Source organism: Anas acuta, chromosome Z (assembly GCF_963932015.1).
Source record: "Anas acuta chromosome Z, bAnaAcu1.1, whole genome shotgun sequence".
Classification (NCBI taxonomy): Eukaryota; Metazoa; Chordata; class Aves; order Anseriformes; family Anatidae; genus Anas; species Anas acuta.
Window position 1 is genome coordinate 25102998 of NC_089017.1, and position 14638 is coordinate 25117635.

General features: G+C 40.2%; 1 protein-coding gene across 3 annotated transcripts in view; it reads left to right on the plus strand.

Annotated features, from left to right (window-relative positions):
* Positions 1-3068: 3068 nt before the first annotated feature.
* JAK2 (Janus kinase 2) overlaps positions 3069-14638 on the plus strand; it is a 90178-nt gene continuing 78608 nt past the window's right edge. The window contains exon 1 of one of the 3 annotated variants that reach the window (XM_068666079.1): positions 3069-3210. The gene's annotated coding sequence lies outside the window, so the exon portion shown is untranslated. Of the gene's footprint in view, positions 3211-3404; positions 3546-3671; positions 3829-14638 lie in introns of those variants that run through there. The other 2 variants (XM_068666082.1, XM_068666081.1) reach the window with 2 other exon arrangements.

Consider the following 14638-nt stretch of genomic DNA (forward strand, 5'->3'; position numbering starts at 1 on the left):
ATTAAGAGTTGTGTTTTCTTATTTATTTATTTATTTATTTTCAGGAGCTGACTTACATGCAAACCTGTATTTACATGTGCTTCTTCCTCTTTTTTATTTTATTTTTCCTTCAGTAATGGGGTATTCGCTCATATTGCTCAAAAAAATAGCTTTCTGAGAATGACTATAAATATTGAAAAAACTTCTTTGTTCTTTTTAACTGATATTTAAAGAAAGAGCACGTTTCTAAACAGAATGTGTTTCTCTCAAATGCTGGGCCTACCAAAATAGGGGAAGGAAAACCATTACAAACGTATGTACTTATCTTTAAACTTTAAGCACTTCACATCCTGAAAGATTCCAAAAGTAGAAGAAAAAGTGAAACACAGACTTCACAGAAATTACTTAAGCAATTAACTTCTCTAGTCTTGTTCTAACTCATGAAAGTTTTGCAAATAATTCCCCCAAACCTCCTGAATAAAGAACAGACTTTGAATTTAATTTTGGCTGAAAATGACAAAGCTAACCACAACTAGCAGAATGTTTGCAATAATTACAATGAAACGGCTTCTATCGTTTCTAGCTGTTTGAACATGAAAATAAAACAATATCTATTTCCTTGTCTGCATTTGAACTTTAGAATTAGAATTTGGAACACAGAAGTATCAAGGAAGTAACACCAAATCTTTTGCAAAAGTGGCAAGAATTGTAACTTGGTTTAACCAACAGACTAACTCTGAAGGGAAATTGTTAAAACAGTTGTAAAGTAATGGTTCATATATAATTAGTGTTATTTTTGTCCATTATTTGGGGATGTTTTGTAAGTTTCTGTCTGTGAGTGTTTTACATACGTGTTTAATTTAGAACGTTGTAGTTATGCCTGTTAGTACAGCTTGCACGTATTTTGATTTAGCATGGAAATGTAGAATGACAGGTGTAAACAGGATGAAGCTGTATCACAGTTCACTCTTAAAAAGTTGCCACCTGTTACAGGCTGACACCATTGTACTTAAGTGTGTTAATATGCAAATGTGTGGGAAGTGTATATGGTCATTTAGCAAAGACAAAAGGAAAGGGGAATGCTTTAATGGGAGTCAGATGCAAATCCAAAGTGCTGTTTTCGGTGCAGGTGCCTTTGACAGGACTTGCTAAAATGAACATAGTAGCAGGAACACAGTTGAAAATACCAAACAACCCTGAGCAGCCTAGTGAAAAGAAAAGAAAAGAAACAAACAAAAAACAACAAAGCAACAAGACATTTCATAGCAGAATGTTCTAAATTGCAATTAAATATAATGGAACACACACTAACAAATGTGTCCAGTATTGCTAGGTAAACTAGTGATGGGAGTCATAATGTAGACAGGACTTCTGTAATCCCTATCAGCTAACAGTGTTCTCTTATCAGTCAAGAGTTTGTAAGATCCTGAAGGTCCAACCAAACCTGACACTGTTAAAATGTGGAAGCTTTACAAACCATAATATAAGGAAGTCCCATCCACTTTTTAAAAATTCTTTGAATTTGCAGTGTTTCGTCCACAGAGATCTCGATGAGCAGAGTCTTGGATATGCACTGACGCACAACCAACATACGACACTACTCTCCTGATCTTTTAAGTGGTCTGGATACCAGTGGTGATTATACTCTGGTGGCACCAGAACTATTTTATTTTGCAATTTGCCAGAAGTTTTCAGTGTCATGGGAGTAGGTGCTTGTGTGAGCTTTCAACATGACAGTCTGGAAAGATAGAAGGCATTAAAAATGAAAAGCAAATTATTAAAGGATGTAGTACCAAAGAGACTTCCAGTGAGATAGGGGACTAGATAGATGTACTATAAGAAATAATAGATTTTATTTCAAAATCACTGAGTGTCCTTTAAACTGCATATTTAAGGGAACGAAATATGCAAAGCAATGTACATACTGAGTTAACTTCTAGTTCTGAATTGCCTTAAATTTCCATAAGATGATGTCATATGACACAGGCAACTCTTTTTCTTCTGCTTAAAGAGTTCAAAAAAAAAAAAAACAAACATGCCACTGTGGAGATGGCAGTGATAAGCTTGCCTTAAAGAACATTTTTTCTTTAGCAGTACCACATGCTGTTAGCAGACAGGTACCAGTCTGCTCTGGAATTGGTCAGAGTTTTGTGTGCATCTGCTGGTGGTTTTCAGTCATCATCTATGTCAGATTAAATTGTCTTGTCAGTTCTTCCCGGTCCTTCTCTCGGTTGTCTCCTGGGAAAAGACTTCATGGTGCTTTCTTGTAGATCAAGTCCATTGATACCATCATTTTTCCTTATCTCACCATCTCTTCAGGTCAGCAGTGAAGCTCCTTCTCTTCCTGCTTGCTCCAACAGCCAGCCTGGCTCACCCCTCTCAGCGCTTTGAATGCGGCAGGTTCACTTGGCGCACGCAACAGCCAGCACACAAGTCACAGTCCGTTATCAAAGTTAAGGGTTGTGCAATGAACCCAGACCTGGGACAGAAATAGCAGATTAAAAAAAAAAAAAAAGAGAGAGAAAAAAGAGGTGCAGTGTTCCCGGCTAACACACACACACACAGACACACGCACGGCTGCCAAGGGCGCTGCTGTTTACTCCGCCTGGCCGAGGCGCGGTCCGGCGGGCTCTGCGGCTCGCCACCTCGCCTTCTTTCCCTTTTCACCTCACAGCGGCTCCCTTTTGGGGACGGAGCGCGGAAACCTGACGGCACCGGGCGCCTGCCACCCCTCGCAGGGGAGGCACAGGAGGAGAGGAGAGAGAAGAGGAGCGGGGGGCACCCCGTCCCCTCAGCCGCCCCCCCCGCCCCTCAGGCGGAGGCTGCCTGACAACGGCCGCGGGGCGAGTAACGGCCGGCGGCGGCCCCGCCCCGCCGCCCAGCAGCTGCGTGATGACGCAGGCGGCGGGAGCCCCGCGGCCCGGCCCCCGCCCGCTGCTGGGAGGGGGGTGAGGGACGGGAAGGGACGGGAAGGGAAGGGAGGGGAGGGGAGGAGAGGTGGGGCGGGGCGGGGCGGCCGCGCGGAGGCAGCGGGCAGAGCGCGGCTGGGCTCGGCTGGGCTCGGCTCGGCACCGCGCCGCCGCCGCCTCCTCCTCCTCCTCCTCCTCCTCCTCCTCCCCCCCCTCCTCCTCCTCCTCCCCCGGCGCCGTGCATGGAGAGCGAGCAGCGGGCGCTGAGGGGCCAAGCCGCCTGCCTGCGCCGCGCCGCCCCGCCCCGCCGAGCCCCCGCCGGGTGAGTGCGGCCGGCGGCGGGTGCCCGCTGGCCGCGGCGGAGGGGGCGGGTGGCCGGGCGGGCAGGCGGCGGGTGGCCGGGCGGGTAGGCCGTACCTGCGGCGGGGGCACGGCGGGGGGCACGGCCTCGCCTGCGGGGCGGCGGCGGAGGGACGGGGGGAGGGAGGCAGCCGGCCCCGTCCCGGTGCCGGTCCCGGTGCCGGTGCCGGTCCGGCAGCCGCACCGTGTGGCAGCGCTGCCCCGGGGTGTGCGCGGCGCTGCGCGGAAATGCTGCTGGCGTGTCGGTGAACTTGGGTAACTTGCATCGGGCGAGCGGGGATCGTTAACGGACTGCAGGTTAAAACTTCCCCTTCCCTTTTCTTCCCTTTTTTTTTTTTTTTTTAATTTTCTTTATTTTTTTTTAAGGGGGGTGGGGGATGATGTCTGGTGTCAGCCTAATGGGCTCCGTCTTCCAATTTCCTTTCCCCACCTCTCCTGTGAGAGGGGAGAGAATAACACCTTGCTTTGGGCTCCCGTAAAACCCCCGCGTTCGGAGGGAGGCGGGCTGTGCTTCCTGGTTGTTTGACAGAGGAAAGCATAGCTGGGAAGGCCACTTCAAGTCTCAAGTGCGATTGTGCAGGTAAGGCTAGCTGGTTGCTCGCCAGCGTTTCTGGCATCTTAGCCCCGTACAGCTCCCCAGTTTAACGTCTAGCTCTCCGTTGTTTCTGACGTTAGTCAACGTTAATGCAGTTCAGGTGAGAGAAATATTTCTGAATTGTGTGTTTTATATAAACTCAATATTGACAAGAGATTGTAGAGAGGTTATGTTCACTGTGGAACGGTAGCTTGGACTGATTGTGTGGGTTCATTTTATTTCCTTGTCCTGTTCGCTCTTACCCGTAATTGATACGGGGTTAACGTGGTAGTGATGTTCTTCAAAGGTGCCTGGTTTTGTTCCCTGACTAGAGTCAGTGACATGGTAGTTTGAAGACTCAGTGATGGCCACCTTCTTCCTACTGTCTTCTGCTTTGAAGACAGTGAGTCCCCAGTGACTTCAGAGGTGTAAATAAATAATTTGATACTCAGTAACTGTAGTATTATGGTATGAAGTGGTAGTGGTTGTAAGCGTGCTTTCCAGAGAAGCTTTAAATCTGAACCATTTACAGGAGCTCTTTCGTTTTCATAAATGTCGATGACAACAACACAGGGAAGTAGTGTTTGCTTCTGGAGGGGAAATTTTAATGAGCAACAAGTTTACAGAAGGTGGAAAATGGCTCAACACGCTTGTTGACTGGAATCAGATTGACTAGAACTGCAGAATGGAAAATGAAAGGAGACTGCTGCTTCTCACGTGTAACTGTTAGGAGTGGCGATTGGCCTAATAGAATAACCACTTCCAAACTGTGTGGAGCTGGTGTTGTGCGTGACCAGGAGTATGACTAAAAGTGAATGTCGCTGCCATCTTGTACTAGCAGTGGCCTCCTCTTTCTGAAATTGTAGGAGCAGCAGTTACTGAACAGGGCTGTAACTTTTGACATTGGTCTCTTTATCTCAGTTCTGGGGCATTTTTCCTGTATGACTTAAAGTAAACAAAAAGCTTGGAGAAAATGTTTGCAGTAACAGGAAATGTTCGAGTATCTTGGCTGAAAGAACCTCAAGAGGGGAAATAAACACGATTCACATATATGCTAACATTAAACAAATGCGTGAGTTACATCGTGTAACGTGTACCTAAAAGGGAACTAATATCAGAGGTTATGAAACTTACATTAAAAAGCAGGGTAAAATAGCTACTCATGCATCAACTAAAATGTATTTGTAGCAATGAGACTTTCAAAAAAGAACAACTGATACTGAATAAGGCAATCAAAACATAATGGCTTTTTAAAATAAAAATAACTGCAGCTTTGAGTGGGAGGTTGAACTAGATGAGACCTCGTGAGGTACCTTTCAACCTGAATTATCCTGTGCTAGTGCTAGTGTGCTATTACAAGTTAGCATTTCTGTTATAAGCATCCTTCTGTCACCCCATTCTTTTCACCAAGGCTTGCATGCAAACATTAGCACTGTTATTAGGCAATACACAGTTATACTTTTTCCATTTAACTTAATGGAGCTGCTATTTCAAAGCATCTGACCCTGGCTATGCACTGATTTCAGTGGGTTCTGTATGAATTCATGCGTCCACCCACAGGGTTCTCAGCATGAGCCCAGTGAGATGACTAATATGAGTAAGACTAGCAAGATCTGAGTCAACATTTGAGCTCAGGCTTGTATTTGTATTTCTCTAACTTGTTTCAGATGTGACTTCTGTATCAGAAGATAAATAATCAGCTTTCTTGAATTTCTGGATGTGAGATTTTGCAAACTATTCCATATGGTAGAGCTTTTTGGAGACTTGAAAAGCAAAGCGAAAACATACGTGCGCTACAAAGTTTCCTCATAGTAGTTCCCCTGGAAGAACTGTAGTCAGTTATTTGGTACGTGCACAGACGTGTTTTTTGGCTGTGTTGCTAAGTTGATCTACACAGTTCATGATGTCTGTCACTTGGGTGACCATCGGAATACAGTGACAGCTACAGGACTCGAATGTAAGGTGTCTTGGTGCTGTCATTTGTAATTTGTCCGATGCTGGAAGAAAAAAAGCTGATTCCTCACTCCATAACCAACTCTCTCGTTATACAGTACTGAACACAGAGAGATCTGATTGAAATCGAAAAAAATAGAATCCCCTTGTGTTATCATGGATATTGAGTACAGCTGATTTGATCTTTAGAAGTAATTTCTAACTTCTGTCTTGTTGACCTGTACTGGAAAGCAATTTTCTTTGGTGGAAAGTGTAGGTAGTTTTTGAGTATGCAAGTAGAATGACCTGCCAGGAAGGTATTTGTCTCTATATTTTTGGTTATGCAGTCATTCTATCAAACGTTCAAATGTAACTATTTAAATTGGACTTGTAGGGAAAAAAAAATCCTGAAGGGTGCAGCCTAACTATAGGTATTTTCTTTTAAACCAGTAAAGATGTTGCCCTTTTATGAAGTGAGTTGTCTCTGCATCTTTGTCTTTATGACAGTGACTTCCACAGTATTATTACACAGTTTCTTTTGTTCTTAATAGATCACTTTTTAATCACAGTTGAACGTGCTCTTGTGTTAGGAAGACAGGCATTAGTATTCAGTGTCTTGATTTTTTCCATACCTCTGTCCCTTCTTCTGTACTTCCTTCTGTATTTTTCCTAGAATCATTAGCATTTGTCCATAGATTAAATAAATCTGTGTTGCTTTTCTATGAATTGAGTCTGTTTTTCTGTTTTCTGTAATGTCACAAAAGACAAGATGCCAGATGAAACTAGAATGTATTTGATCCCATTCTTCGTTCGTTGGAACACTTTGTTTCTTGCCTTGCATGTGCCTGTATTTAGCAGAAAGTGTTGAACTGCACATCCTGCTGCATGGTTATTTTAACCACTTACTTAAAATTCAATGCCATTTGGAAAAACTGCACATTATTCTTTTAGGAGTTTAATAGTTTGTATTTGTTTACATAAAATGTTAATCTGTCTTCTGTTCTTCATTTGGCTAGCTCTCAATTTTGTTAAGACTAGACCAGGATCAAGATATTCTAAGTTGACCAGTTATTACCGCTGCTGTTCAGTACTTATGTGAAAGGTGAAAAGTATAATCAGTGCTAGGCTTGGGAAATAAAACTGGAGGTTTTTACAGCCTTAAGAAACTAGAAATTGGTTACTTAGGCAGGAACTCTGAAAGCATTTATATGCTTGCGTGCCTGTGTATAGGATGGCACTTCTTGCTTTGTGTGCATACCCGCGTAGAACTTGTTCTGGTATTTATTGTGGTTCGTAAGCTATGTGTTCTTCTTGATGTGAAATTTGTATTGACAGTCTGGTTGAGCTAGCTTAGCTGAATCTTTATCAGTTTGCTCATGTGCTCAAAGGGTTGCAATAGATTTCAGGGTTTACGAATGTATTTTACAAGTGTCTTAATGATTATATATGTTCAAAGTGATGCAATTAAAGTTACTTGCATATATAAAATACAAATCAGAAAATGGTTCTTTGACTTTATTGGTCCTAAAGATTTATTTTTACAGTATTTAGTAAGAATAATTAGGAAATCAGTTTAAGTCAATTAGTGGGACTTTATTTTTGCAGTCAGCCTGTCTTTGAAAAACAGTATGAAAAAAATACGTTTCTTGTTTTTTAATATTTTATAAGAATCGTGTTAACATTTCTTAGTTCTAACATTGACATTCTGCACGTATGAAATAAATTGATCTTTAATGAAACCTAATATGCTTTAAATGAATATCTTCAGTCTTTGTTCTCCATTAATCTTTGTCAACGGCTAAGAGCTTCTTAGTTACGAGCAAAATGTTTGTAATTCTTTAGCGTGTTGTGCTGCTCCTTGTGTTTCCAGAACTGTAAGGTATTTTTAAAACAAGAAAAAATCTTTTTACTTTTAAATATCTAATCTTGATACATAAAAATATACAGTAAATTTTTTACCTTTAGTTTTCAAGCAGTCCTTGGAGGCCTCAGTAGTTCAAGTGCATTTAGATTGGGAGCCCTGTTGACTTCAATATGAAATTATGGGATTGCTTTCATGGACTCAGTTATAGAAACAGGGTCGCAGGTGGTGTCTGAGTTTCTCCGAGTATATCGGTAAAACTTGACTACAAGCCTAACACAAGAACATTTAAAGACTAAGGCTATTGGGGAAACAAAACAAAACAAAACAAAACAACACTATTCCTGATGAAAGAGGTTTTTTTTTTGGTCTGTTTTTTAAAGATGCTTTGGAAAGCTCTAATGATAGTCAAATAACATAGGAAGCTTTGTTGAGGTTATAAAGACAAAAGGCTCTTAACAATACAGCCTTCAAGTGAGGGCTCGTGTTGGAGAATGATGTTCAGAAAACATAAAATTAAGTCTGCTACGTGTGGTATAGTTGGTGTACTGTTTATGACATTAGAGAGTATACGCCAGCAAAGATCCTTTCTTTTGCAGCATTTCTCAGTTGTGAAGAATTCAGACATGCTGTGACGTTTAGGTCTGGTTCTACAAAATGTAGCAGTACTGTTTGTTTCTTATGTTTGTTCATAAACTGAATAGAATATAGTTGCAAGGGACAGTAATACCCAGTTCTCTGCATGTTTCTCTGCTTGCTGAAATGCAGAGGGGAAATAAAGCCACTTACATGTTTGTTATATCCCGTCTGTATGAAGGAGTACTCCCATGTGCTGGGAAACCTGGAGTTGAAGCCAAATAGCAATTGGTCTCTATGAGCTGACATTCCCACATGGAGAAGCAGAATCAAAAACAGTATTATTTCAATTGTACAAAGGTAAAGAAGGCAAAACATTGCTCCCCTCTGTAAATGGGGTAGTAAAAGGAGCTGAATGAAGTGAAAGCTTTTAAAAACCCTCTGCTTGTAGCTGAAAGAATCAAAACTGGACACAAAGCCAAACTACTTCCATTTTATTGGCTGTTGAGTGAAGGCTGCCAAGAAGATACATGCACTTGAAAGCTTGACTGTTTTTCAACATTATCATCAAACTGCTAAAGAAAGATACTTTCTCTTGCAATGAAATGTACCTCACATGGAGAGAAGTACTTCTTTTACAGACTGACTTTGGAAATTATAGCTGGCATCTCTGGCCTTATTTCTGACACTATTTTGACATGCTTTGTAGTACTGTCGGCACAGCTTCTGTCTTTGGATTATTTCTGAACCATTAGAAATTCTACTATAGAACATATTACAGTCATGTCATAATATAGTCACAGAAATGTGTGCAGCTTTTGTTGTCATGTACAGTCAGATTTAATCCAGCTTTACAGGACTGTACTTTGCAGAGTCTAAGATTGCTGGTGTGAAATTTGGATACCTACTCTTGTGACTTGAGATCAGTGTTAATTATGCAGTTTTTAAGCAACTGGTTTAATTTATTAGATTGACAAATCTGCTATGCAAGTTTTTCTGATTTCTGCACTAAGTAAACAGTGACGCTTTTTTTTTTTTTTTTTCCTCCATGATATGATACCTTGAAGTTTTGCCCTTTGGAGCGATAGGAAGCAGACTACCTGCTTAGCCAAGAGATAGGAGAGTTTTTAATGCTGAGAAAAATGGATGGGAATCTGAGCAGACAAAGTGAATTTTGGCCTTTCTGTCAGAAATTATACACCAAGAAATCCCAGAGATCTAACAGAAAGCTAGAGGTTGGAGTTTCTTGATGTTTTAAGTGTATGCCACACAAGACGTTTCTTTCCTCAGCCTCTCATAAACTCTGGAATTTGCTGCTCCATCAGCTTTGTAAACACAACAGCTCTTTGTAGGGCTGTGCTGTAAACTGTATCACAACTGTGACCTACGCTTAAAACTTATTTTTTCCTCTTTGAAACAAGTGGCAAGAGGGAAGGGGAATGGACAGGGTAACTTCTTAAGCTGGTTTACAGTGCCAGAGAAAACGTTGTGCAACCACATCCTGGATAACCCCAAAGATGAACTGAGCTACAAAAGAAAGTTTGGGTTCCCAGTGGAATCTGAGGACATGGGATTGCACAAGACACAGATGCTCAGCTGTGGGCAATAAAGCATGTGTCAGTCCAACAGCTGGCTTCCAAAAGGTTGAGACTTTGGAACTATTCTAACAACTGTGTAAATAGGTGCATAGTTATCTTTTAATTAAACCTTTGCAACTATGTTGTCTATCAGGGATTTTATGATTAAATATTTCTAGTTGCTTTTATCTTAACTTGGCTTCAATTAAAGGTGATTTCAAGGTAGCTAGCTACAATTAGGATGTTCTGTTTGAAAAAGTACTTTGATCCCTAAAACTGGAGACTGGCACACTAAAAGTGTTCCAGACGTTGAAAGAATAGTGAAGTTGCACCGAATTCTGATGAACATTTTGGGAGCATGCTTGCCGAAATTGAGTAGAACCGTGTTTTACTGAAGTTTGTGATGATGAGAAAGTGAAACTGTTGCTAGAACTCATGGGCCGGAGCAAGGTGGGTGTAAAAAACGAGGGAGGATCTTCACTTTTCATTGTTACACATTTGCAGACCTAAAAGCAGTGTGATGAAGTAGACTCAGACCACAGCATAGAACAGATAAACCAGGAGGACTGCTTGGTTGAGGTTGATGTGATTACATCAGTCTAAGTGAGAGCCATATCAATTAGAAACTATTTCTGCAATGTAGTTGCATGTGTGATTGTAACACATGTGGATTAAGGTAGAACAAGCTCATATTTCAGCAGCTGGAAGCTGGAGGGATTGTGCAGGACACTGCCAATTTCATGTTGTTTTTGCTACCCAAGCTGGTTCTGGCACATTAATGGTGTTTACAAGGGTATCTGTAGGCTGCAGCAGACTTAAACCATACCGTAATTTTCTCGGGTTCTGGTACTTTTCCAAGTCTGTCTTTCTAGAGCTCACCATTTGCTTAGACTGATAGCTTATCAATATTTTTGTCTGTGGACTCAAAAGACCGAGTCCTAACCTAACATTATAACATAAGGGATTTTATTTGTTTACTCATTCTGTAAAAACTCAGTTGTTTATACGTCAGTTTTATAGTGGTTCTGTGAGTTTTGACACTTTTTTGGAGCACTTGTGAGATTTTTTTTTTGATAAGTTGTTAATGCAGAATGCTTTGTCTTAAGATACTATGTTGTGATCCGAAGACTGAGCCTGCTGGTGAAATGGCATTTCTTACTGACAGATTATTTAGATTTTTTTTTTGTCATTACCTGATGTTACAGCAAGTTTGTGACATGTCATGATATGCTAGGATGTGGCAGCTGCAGAAGTGTTATCAGCTACTTATTTTCAAATATTTATTCCACGTTGTTTGAAAGGATATCTGCAAATAGCCGCATTTCAGTGTCGTCTGTCTAGTTTCTTACTGGAAAGCAGCCGTGTGGGCTGCTCTGTGTGACTTCTGTGAAATATCTTTGAGCAGCTCTATATTTAGATTACTTGAAACTCTTTCAGGAAATATGGAAAAGCTTTACTTTTAAATTGGTGCTTTGTGTTAATATGTCAAATTACTTTTCTCCTTCCTCCTTGTATGAAATCTGTCTTGGCTATGAAACCCAGTATTGTTTTGACATGCCACAAAAGTGAAGTGTTGTGAAGCTGAAGTGTTTCAGACTGAGAACGCCTAAGGGGAAGGGGCCTTCACTGCCCTTTGTCATACAAACAGATTTAATCTATTTAACAGTAGGTTAAATACGTGCAGAGCCAGGAAAAGTGGCCCTCTCATTTCACCTGAAGTAGACGAACAGAAGGAAAACAAGAACATGCCATTCCTGCTGTTGGGGGGGACAAACAGTTAATATGGATGAACAGGATTTCCTTAAATTACTGTTTGTAGAAACTGCCTCTGAATGGCTTTCCTTAAAGCGATTCTGCTGACACCTAACTTTAATCAAATAATGTAACTTTTGGTTAAACAAAGGTACTGTATTCATAGAATCATGGAATAATGGACGGTGGAGTGGACCTCACAAGATTTCTGCTCCAAGCTCCTGTCCAGAGCGGCATCGGTAATGGGGAGCTGCATCCAGTCAGGTTGTGAAAACCCCAAGGCCAAGGACAGCACATCCTCTCTGCGTCCCAGCTACACTGGTGGGCTGCTCACACTTTCTCCTTGTGTCCTGTCTGAATCTCCTGTGTTTCAACTTACGCTTCTTGCCTCTTGTCCAGTGAAGAGCCAGGCTCTATCTTCCCACTAACCTCCTTGTAGGTACTGGGGGCTGCTGGTAGGTCCTCTGAAGTCAACTTTTCTCTGGGTTGAACAAGCCCAGCTCCCCATGTCTGTCTGTCCTCATGTGACTATGTCAGTTGTCCCTGCTGTGAGCTCACTCTATCCAGTCCCCAGTGTTTTTTCTGTACTAGGGAAATGGGTTGAGACAGAGACCAAGCACATGAGCTTTAAATTCAGATAAGATATGAATATTGTTCAAGTTTTAGAGAAAGCCAAGACGGTAGGAGGTCAAGGACTCTCCAACAACCAAAGGCAAACACTTTACTCGCCCCATTTATGTGTAAACAAACAAACAAAAAAGAGCAAGCAACAACAACAAAAAAAATAAGATGATGAAATGTATTCATTTTAAGCCCTTAAAGGACATTGTCACCAGAAACAATCTGTTCAGTTCAAATAAGTGTAGTGTTTCCTCTCTGTAATGAACTGCTCAGTTTGAAGTGTAAAATGTGTTCTGATAACTGTATTTGGTTATGTGTCATTTCTTTAAGTGTCGTATTTAAAGTCAACTTAAAAATGTATTTTTATGTATTTTTGTTATATTTCAATTTTCCAAATGTAGATTGCCAGACATGTTTAAAAACATTGTCTTGAAAATCATAGACAACATACTTGTGAGCATAATGTAATTAAACACCCAAGTCTAGATTGAACAGAGTACATTGCATTTTCGCGTGAGAAGCAATTGAACGCAGCGTGTCTTCTTTAACTAAAAAAAAAAAAAAAGATAAATCAAGTTTAATGCTAAGAAGTATTATTTGACTGGGTCAGTGATTAAATGTGGTTAACTGCAGAACAACAGCTTAAAAATCACAAATGCAAACCAAAAATGATTTATAACAAATGTTCCCTCCAATTTTAATCATAACTTAGGCAATTTTAAATTAATTTGAATAAATCAATCTGTCTTGCCCTGAGACTGTTGAATACTTAATTGTACAGAGTTTATACAGTTGTGTGTATATTTATAGTTTATTTATTTATTTTTTAAATTCTCTTTGGTTCTCTAAGATTCATGGATTGTTAGGCCAACTGGAACTTTTGGAGTATTACAATCTTGTGGTTTTGTCAAGTCATCAGACTTCAACCACTTTAGACAAATATGCCCTCTTTTCTGGGATGTTATCTAGAGTTAGTTACAGGGGTATTACAGTGGGAGATAGTTCTTTCACCACTCTGAATTCTTGGTTATGAATTCACAAATCAAGTTAGTTTTAATATTTCTATTTTTTAACAGTACTGATAAACCAATATTCCCTTTTATGTGTCATTTAATGACTTTATTATCTTTGTTTAGTAAGAGGTTGTACCATTGATATTATGTATTCCTGAAGTTTTTGTTTCTCAGGGACTTAACTGTTGTACTTGAGAAACATGTTATGTATGTGAAACACCTGCCTTCTGTTTCCATATCTTTATTTTGTATTGCTTTTAAAATACCATGTTGCTGTACTTACTTTTTTGTTAAATTAAGATAAAGTACTAAGTTGTTTTTTTAACTATTTAACATTAGTAAAAAGGAGGAAACAATATAAGAAATCCTAAATTTAATTGGTAAGCCAAATGCCTTTTTAAATTCTTTTCATTTGATAAATAAATCCATTTGGAAGCAGTAAGCACACATATATTACCTCTGTGGTGTTGTTAGATGAAACCGTGTTTCCTTATTTCCAGTTTAAGCAAATACAGATTCTCATCTAACTGTTAACTTATTGTAAACCATTACAACTTAGAACAACAAACCTGTAGTTTGGTACAGTGTCTTTTTAATCCTGTCATCATTTCCAGTTACTAAATTTGCCTCTAGAGAAAGAAACAAGGCAAACAACACATGGACAACCTTCTGCTGTCAGGAGAATAAGATAGCAAGTCATCCTTCCTGATAACACATTAAAGAGAAGAAAGAAAGATTAAAGGAACAAGAAAACAAAAAAAATCAGGGCAAAACCAAGATAGATAGAGCAACAGAGTTAAATGGACTTGTATACTCATTTAGTAAGCTTGCATAGCAATTTTTTTTTTTTAAAGCACTTAAAAATTATAGAGGCATTCTGATATCAACGGTATTGCACCGTACACAGTAACTGTATTGAACTGACAAATTTAAAAAAAAAATTCAGTCAAAGACACTGTGGGGAGGACATAACATCTCTTTTCTTATTCTAAGTAGCTATGTTTCCTGTGCTATGTAAAAAGGAATTGTCCTTTCCCACAACAGTAAAGATATTGCTGCTGTCTTCCCTTGCAGTAGTGAAGCGGCAGGTGAGTTTACAGGCAGAAGCAGGAACTCAGTAGGATTCTGGAAGCAAAATGGTTTAAAGCAAAGAGGGAGCAAGTATGTAAACAGCTTCATCCTTTTATCCCTCCAGATACCTTCCTGCCTTTTCCCTTTTTACTGCATCTCTACTCTACTTTTTCACAACTTTTTTTTTCTTGTTGTATTCATTGGCTTCTTTTCCTACTGTGGGTTGCTTTGTTGTGTTCTTGTTCCTCCTTCTCCTCCTGTTAATAAAAGAGCCATTAGCTGCCGAGTTGTTCCTGGCGTCAAGTAGTTTTTAAGACACCTTTCTGATTTCAATAGTAGTCTGACCTACTTGGAACCAAACTTCAAGGCCAAGTGTTTAGACTTTCAGTTTACCATGGTGATACAGCCTTTTG